The sequence below is a fragment of the Triticum aestivum genome, chromosome 3D (genome assembly GCF_018294505.1).
Source record: "Triticum aestivum cultivar Chinese Spring chromosome 3D, IWGSC CS RefSeq v2.1, whole genome shotgun sequence".
In the NCBI taxonomy this organism is placed as follows: domain Eukaryota; kingdom Viridiplantae; phylum Streptophyta; class Magnoliopsida; order Poales; family Poaceae; genus Triticum; species Triticum aestivum.
The window spans coordinates 585,547,460-585,555,971 of NC_057802.1; the positions used below are offsets into that span (position 1 = coordinate 585,547,460).

At 41.8% G+C, this 8,512-nt stretch overlaps 1 long non-coding RNA gene across 4 annotated transcripts; it reads right to left on the reverse strand.

The window, feature by feature from the left end:
* Positions 1–1,438: 1,438 nt before the first annotated feature.
* LOC123080713 (uncharacterized) lies at positions 1,439–8,512 on the reverse strand. 4 transcript variants are annotated; one of them, XR_006438522.1, is made up of 14 exons: positions 6,195–8,512; positions 5,166–5,269; positions 5,024–5,084; positions 4,858–4,953; positions 4,673–4,773; positions 4,364–4,462; positions 3,872–3,979; positions 3,117–3,787; positions 2,903–2,963; positions 2,646–2,742; positions 2,403–2,507; positions 2,220–2,267; positions 2,065–2,132; positions 1,439–1,880 (listed from the first exon to the last, which is right to left on the reverse strand). It is a non-coding gene; the product is annotated as an uncharacterized lncRNA (long non-coding RNA). The 4 variants fall into 4 exon arrangements; XR_006438523.1 differs by having other exon boundaries at positions 2,646–2,739; positions 6,147–8,512; XR_006438521.1 differs by having other exon boundaries at positions 6,147–8,512.

Sequence of the window (8,512 nt, forward strand, 5' to 3'; positions counted from 1 at the left end):
TCAGTGATGCAGGAGATTATGTGTTTTCTCCTGTTGCAACGCACGGGCCTTTTGCTTGTATATTCAACGAACCGAGTCCCAAAATCTGCATACAAGGTCCATTATCCCTCATGCTAATGAAGAGCACATACACGACACACTGAACTAACAGAAATGGCAGAAAAAACACCACCACTTTCAACCCAATAAAACACATGCTAGCACAGCCCCCCTCTGTTGAACCGATGGGCAATAACTCATTTTTACATCATTGACCAAAGTTATCTCATGTGAAATTCAAAACAAATAATTCATATGGTATTCTCGAGTGGAGGCGGGGTGGACATACGAAGACACGAAGACAAACGGGTTATATTCAACCCCCCCCCCCCCCCCCCCCCGCGCGCCATCGTCGTTAGGTTCGGCTGGATGGCTACCAATTTCTCCCCCATCACCCCACATAGCTACACTCGAACACCGAGGAGAATCGGGTTTTGGCTCTCGGACCAGAATGAGGTGCCTGCTCTTCCTCTAAAATGAATTGAATCAAAAAGGGGAAAAGGGACGCACGGGCCTACACGATGCCTTACTGGTCGTATGCCGACCCCCCCCCCCCCCCCCCCCGGCACACACACACACACACTCTTAGAAGCTCACCCCCTCTAGAAAATGACACAACTAAAAAGGACACCCTACACGGGTCGGAGTCCAAACAAGGAGTGTGCGACCCACGAGCTGAATAAAAAGACCAACGGCAAGTAAACCCGACACCACTCGCGAGTGATAGACAAATGAGGGACACCTGCGACGCTGAGATTCATGCATGATTAGACAGCCACAAAATTCAACCTAAAGCCAAATAAAAAACAGATGACTGATTTTTAAGTGTATATTTTAGCAGAGAAGAATATCGGTGCTAACAAGATTTAAGAAACCAGCGAGATTAACTTAGGAGACGGGACGGGACAAATTCTAACAACAATTACACTTGCTAGATTTTTCATAGCAAGGAAGGATGCATCTCATAGCCTGAATCACATGCTTCGACATTATGTGAAGAGTCACTATTCAATTAGGACAGAGTAATTTCTATCCACATCCTAAGGCAAACAATACAAAGGAGGTAACTGCGGATCCCTCCACATTTTTGCATCCGGGCTTGGGACCGGCAAAGGCAGTGTTAAACCATAACAATACAAAACACAAGTTATACAACACCAATCATTCCGCAAAGCATACATGCCACACCATCAAGCAAATGCAATACACGCATGGTCGCACAAGCACACACACAATCAAGCGCTTGCACACAATCAAGACAAAAGAAACATACATAGATACGGGCACATCACACACACAGTCACACACACACAATGTAGCACTTGCACACAAGAAACAGACTCCCTCCACATTTTTACATCCGGGCTTGGGACCGGCAAAGGCAGTGTTAAGCCACAACAACCAATCATTCAACAAAGCATACAAGCCACACACACAGAGTCAAGCCACAGTCATAGTCAAAATGCAATACTCACACAGTCACACATCACAGTCAAATGCACAATATTCACACAATCACACACACAGAGTCAGACACACAGTCACGCATCACAGTCAAATGCAATATTCACACACAGTCAAACACATAGTGACACACATAGACAGTCAAGCCACACACACATAGACAGTCAAGCCACACACACAAGAGAGTCAAGCCACACAAAGTCGGACACACACAGAATGAAGCGCTTGCACACAAGAAACAGAAATAGATAGGGGCACAAACAGAAAGCAAATACATGCAAGACCGAAGTAAACTCAGAAAGCTATAAAGAAATACCAGAACCTGAATGAGTAAACTGATTTCTCTCGAGGCGTGAGGGTGATTCAGATCTTCGTTCCTGAAAACAGGAAGCTGGTTAGAGGTTGATTAAGCGATTATCTTCATCACTACCCACAAGTTTGTAGGCCTATGAACAGAAAAGAAAAGTTAAATGTGTTCTTGTTCTACATACTAGAGAAAGCAAAGCATGTAACATGAGCAACATTCTCATAGAAAATCTGGCTAAGGTAAGCCATTCATACCTAAAAAATTATACGTTTCAAGTTGACAACAGTGATTGCCTCTCATCGCTTCCAAGCCAATGGCTAGCCTGAAATGGCATGAGCAACTTAAAATGTGAGTGACCACAATGTAAATGATGTTTCGATTATTCTTGAAAGCAAGAAAAGTAGCTTACCTCATGAGCAGCACCAACAGTCATATTAGAAAAGAAGATTTAGATGACCTGTGATGTAATAAGCATCATATGAGTCAAAAATACTTGGGAATCAGTTTATGATCAAAGTTATCAAGGAATCTAGGATTCAGTCTAAAACAAGTCAGACAAACTGATCAAGTCAGACAAGTCAGACAAACTTACCGATGATTATGTGCATCTTGCAACTTCAATAATCCACTTGGTTTGTCGTCTTTGACTTTAGCTATAGGTGAGAAGAACCTGAGAACAAATAGAAGTACCCGATTCCTGCAATGTTCAAATGTGTGGTACACAGTATGATGTCCAGGAAAGAATGAGGAAGTGGCAGGGGCTAGGAATCTGGTAACAAAGAGGACCAAGGCTAGGCTACATTATCCCAATAAGATGTAAGTTGTTTGACAGTACCTTCTAGGAAGAACTTTTGCTATTTCTGCCCATCTATTCCCATATACCTGATGGGCATTAATCAGTGCATGTTCCTCCTCGATAGTCCAATCATCTTCTATACGTATGAATTCAAAATCAGCTTCATATTTACCAATCAGCTCTTCACATAACCAATGTGTTTCTGAATTAGTAAACATTCCCTGTTTGTCTTGCACAAAGGGGGAAATGCAAAATACAATCCATAAACCATAAAAATAAAACAATCAAAAGAGTACCTCTCTTGACATTTCGTGCCTATACGTCCACCTTGCAATGAGACCATTTTGTTGGTCCATACTGCATTTTGAGCACAAATATCAGGTGCCAATAGGTAGTTATGGATACAGCACATCTAAAAACAGAAGTAGCCAGAAGTAGCAAAATTTAGCTAAATAAAAGTTTTGGGACTTCAAGCATCAGCATCGCAAAACGTAAAGAACGTAAATATACCTGCATTGTATGCAAACCCAACCCATCAGTGTCCTTAGCATCATGTCCAGATCCACATGGCTGCACCTTATAAATACTTAGAAAAGCGTTATTCCAGTGACTGGACAACAGTAATACAAAAAAGAGTATGATATCCACATAAGACATAATCACAAAAAAGTTTGAAAAAGAATAGTGTTAGGTCTGTTCACATTCAACAAACAGCAATCAATCGTGACATATAAAACACAAGTTATACAAGCCATACCATCAAGCAAATGCAATATTCACACACCACACACATAGTCAAGCCACACACATACACACAGTCAAGCCACACACATATTCACCATCAAGCCACACACAATCTCACACACACAGTCAAGCCCACACACACAGTCAAGCCACACATACAATCAAGCCACACACATAATCAAGCCACACATACAATCAAGCCACACACATAATCAAGCCACACACACAAAGCCAAGCCACACCCATAATCAAGCCACACACAGTCACACACACAGAATGGAGCGCTTGCACACAAGAAACAGGGATAGATAGGGGCACAAAGAGAAAGCTAATACATGCAAGACCGAAGTAAACCCAGAAAACTATAAAGAATTTCGAGAACTTGAATGAGTAAACTGATTTCTCTAGAGGGGTGAGGGTGATTCAGATCTTCGTTCCTGAAAGGGAATAATAATACGTTCCACTGAGACTCTGTCGAACCGAAGAGAAACCATGCAGTTAGATGAAGGATTCTAACTAACCAGTTGGAAAAGTGGGTCCTTGAGTAAATATTTCAATGTGAACTCCCTTTGGCACGAGTATCTTGGGTCTGTATTACGTAGAACTCCATGACCATAGCCAGGAACAACCTATGGATGCAACCAGACATCAGTAATTTATAATTTTTGCTTGTATGTTCAAATAAGATCAACAGTGAAAAGCAACCTTAGATCTCTTGTTCAGCATTCAACTAGAACAGTTTAGCAGTGCAAACTTCCCATAAACTCATAAACAATAGTCAATGTTAAATCTCAGAATGGGCTAACAACTTAACCCAGTGAGACTAAAACTCTAAATAAATGGCGCGACTCCATAAAGCCGCACTGCATTCATGGTTTCTAATTGTCAAAACATGATCAAGAGACAAGACGATCATGATGCATGGTTACAAGTTACTGCAGCAATTAATGATAATAAGCTGAATAAAAAAGGTGTGAAATCACAGGACACTGAGATGAACTAAGAGCCGATACCTTGTACAATGTAGCAAGAACACGAGAGCGTTGTGGGCCAGCACCAGCCAATATTGTGCATGTTACAGCAGCACTAAGAAACATGTTGCATCAAGATTTCTGGGAATAAAATATGGAGGCAATATCAGTTCCAAACAGGACTTGCTAATAACCACTGCAGTACTTAAACATGAGTATCAAGTAGGGTAATTTATTACATACAGCCACTACACCGGCAAGGCAACAAAGAACCATACAAGACAGAACATTAAAAAGGAGTAAATTGCAGAAGAGAGAAACAAATCTACAACTGAATGGAGTAAGCCTTACTCATCCCCAATTTGGCGTTGCTCAATTTGAGAGATACCATAGTATCAAAGTGCAGCTTCCAAGAATTTACGCTTTAGATCTAAAATTCTCGCATAGCAGACCTATAAGAGATATAAGAAGGGACCTAAATTTTTATCCTTAGTTGTAGACAGATAGATTATTAAACTGTTTCTGAACCAACAAACCTTGTATTGTAAGTTCAGAATTTCCCGGTTGCTGTTTGTGACCAAAAACGAGGCTTTGTTGATAAAGGCTTCAGCATTCACTACATCATCATCATCCTACGAAATGAAGAACTACATTAGTCCAGCTGACAATGCAATGACGACAAAGGTTAAAAACAGGACTAACCTCCAAATAGAGTCGTGCAATCTGGACGCACTTGGATAATTTGTTTGTGTCATCAAGCATCCTGGTTTTTAAGAAGATGGTCAGATTTCCCAGACTTAGAAAATCCAATGACATGTAAACAGAGACAAAAGCTTGTTTCAACCTGATTCCTGAGTCCAAGTCAATGCCACTAAGCATTTGTGCTGCTCTCAACCATTGTTGTTCAGATTCATACAGTTCTGCAACCTTCTCTCTAATCACTACAACCTGTGTATAGATAGCCAGCACAGTTATAGATCAAGAATGTTGCAGCACTTTTTTACATAATAACAACAAGGTCAATTACAAAGTCACCGAAGAAGATATAGTGAGCAGTTACAAAGCCCACAGAAACAGATATTATGTCAGTTATTTGTGGTAGTGAAACAAATCTAGAGATAAACATTCTCTATGAGATTTACATGAAGACACTGGAACAGCAGTAAATTCACTTGAGGATTTCTTTCACAAGATGACAAGCATGATGCAGGAATTCTTTGTACATTTTTCTGAACAGGTATTAATTAACCAGCTTCGATCTAAATAATCTTTTAATACTAGGTATTTTATAAAATTAAAATGAGCACACTTATTCTATCTTTGTTTACTTTGATGGTAGCTAATACCTAGAAATATGAATAGCAAGACCTTTTGACATAATTGCAGTAAATAGAAATCATACTACTCATTAATGGCTAATTTCAGTGACTGTTTTCAGCAGCTTAACAAAGTTTAAACCCATGAAACATTATAAATTGCAACTTCAACAAGAACTCCCAAACATTAACACTAAAGAAGACGTAGATATCTAGATTTCTGAAATGAGATGCATAAGAGGGACATGATACACGAAGCCATACGTAGATATTTAGGTTTCTACAATGCAACCCATGTGAGCATGAAATGAGTGGCAACAGTAATTCCCTATATTGCATTATTTCTCTACTCACAGACAAGATCATGAGGTATTATAAAACTATAGTCCTTGAGCAATAATTACTTAGAAGAGCATTAGAATATGATATCCACATAACACACATATCACAAAAAAGTTCAGAAAAAAAAATAGTCAGTTGTCTGCACTAAACAAGTACTGGTCTGGTACCTAAAAAATATAGTCAGTTGTCTGCACTAACAAGTACTGGTCTGGTACCTATGATCAAGTACTGGTCTGGTACCTATGATCAAGTACTCTGCACTATTCGTCAAGACATCAATCACTCCTGTCATATAAACATGTACCATCTCAAGGAAAATTTGTAAGAGATGTGGTTAGTAACTTGGATAAAACATAAAACACACCATATCTAGTATACTAGCACAGAAGTGATATCAATATTTCTACATTCCACATAAGATAGTATAAAACACACCATAGATAGTATAAAAACACCACGGCCTACACGGTTTGCACCTCTCAACGCATCCCCACACATGGAAAGACACCGGGAACATAAGCAAAGCATTACAAGAAGAACTCAATTCAAAAGAACATAAGCAACCATCAGAAGAACCCTAACGAATCACCTCATCTCTGTGTATAAGATGGGGTTATTCAAGAACATAAGAACAACCGTAACGACCAGCGAGCCAAACCTGAGTATCACAAGGGCGCAGGCGTTTGAGGTCTGGAAATCGCCGACGAACAACACAGCAACAGGACCGATCTAAAACTGACCTTGCTGGCCTCTCCCCGTCTCCGTAATCCACATTCAAAACCAGACGGCGAACACAAAATGCAGGAACACGAAACGTAATCGTTCATCGCTCCACCGCAAACACGAAACGCAGGATCATAACTTTGTGAGTGTCTCTCAGATAACAGAAGTGCACGCAGAATCAATATTAACCACTCAATGATCAAACAAACATTACAACAGAATTTTACGCAATAGGATGTCAGAAGCTCAATGATCAATGAAAAAAGATAGCACTATAAATTAATTGTCACAAAGTCTAGGAAAACCATGAAAAGCATTATTCCAGTGACTGGACATGAGTAATACTAGGTCATTATTCAACATAAGACATAACAAAACACGCATATCACTAAAAATTTAAGAAAAAAGAAGCCAACTGTCTACACTAAACAAATACTAGGTCATTAATCACAATAAGGGTTGATGCCATAAAACTTAACTGGGGATTAACAAATGTCAGAGCATAAGAGTTGGGCTAGTCAATTGGATATCATCATCACAAGAAAACAAGCAGCACATGTCCACGTTACAGGTTTGTTGAAATTGTTGTCCAAAGGAAAGGGACATGACAGAGTTTAGCATCATTGATAAAAAACATGCGAGGAACGTGCTTTCATGGATAAGTAAATTCTGGAGTTATGGTCACAACAGAAATATATATATGCCCAGGTGTGCAATGACAAAAATTCTGGAGTTATGCTATGCAATCTAGAATGCAGTCTAAGGGGAACTAACTAGCAGCAGCTCATCTAGAACTCCTATGAGTACTTGAATGGAAATAGCAACATCAGGAAGAATAGAAGGAACCTTGTCCAACAGTAGCAGCAGCAGGTGTTCACAATTAGTCAAGCAGCAAGTGTTCAATTAGTCAAGCAGCACGCAAAACGAAGCAAAGCATGATAAAAAAGAAACAAATTGGAAAGAACATAAACAGTATACACCATTAGAACTAAGGAATCACCCCATCTAAGATGAGAGCACACACGCCTAAGGCCTAACCGGTACAGCAAGAACTCAAGAATTAGCGGACCCTGGAACTCAAAGAATTGACAGAGGGTCAACAAGAACTGACAGAGGGCCAAGAGTTGACAGAGTATCACAAGACAGCAACGCAGGTGACGTAACCGAGGAACCGGTCTGAACTAGCACGATAAACAAACATCGCTCCCCGTCTCCGGCCGTAATCCAATTTCGAAACCAGACCTCGTTCGTTCCTGCAACCGACGCGAACACGGAACCCAGGACCCGGAGTGCCTCTCGGATAAAAGAATCGAGACGGAGACCCCCGACGAGGCGAGACGGACCAAGAACACGCGAGCGCGTCTGGACAACGGCGAGGACGAGCGATATCGAACCGGACGCGACTCTAAACGGACGACGGCGAGGACGAGCAAAATCGAACCGGGCGCGACTCCACACAGACGACGACGGCGAGGACGAGCAAAGTCAAACCGGGCGCGACCCCGAGCAGACGACGGCGAGGACGAGCAAAATCAAACCGGGCGCAATTCCAGACGGACGAATCGAGCACGAGCAGAAACCCAATCAGGCGCAGTTCTAAACCTAAACGGACGGCGAATCGAGGGCGAGCGAATCCAAACCAGGCGCGAGGAGGCGAGGCGGGGCAGAAGGCACGACCCGGGGCCCCGGACGAAGAGAGGAGGAGCAGGCCGGCCACGGCCAGCGCGCGGGAAGGGAGGAAAGGGCGCGCCCGGCCGCGGGCGGCTTCGGCGGGCGGCGGAAACCGGAGGGAAGTGGAGCTGGTGGTGGT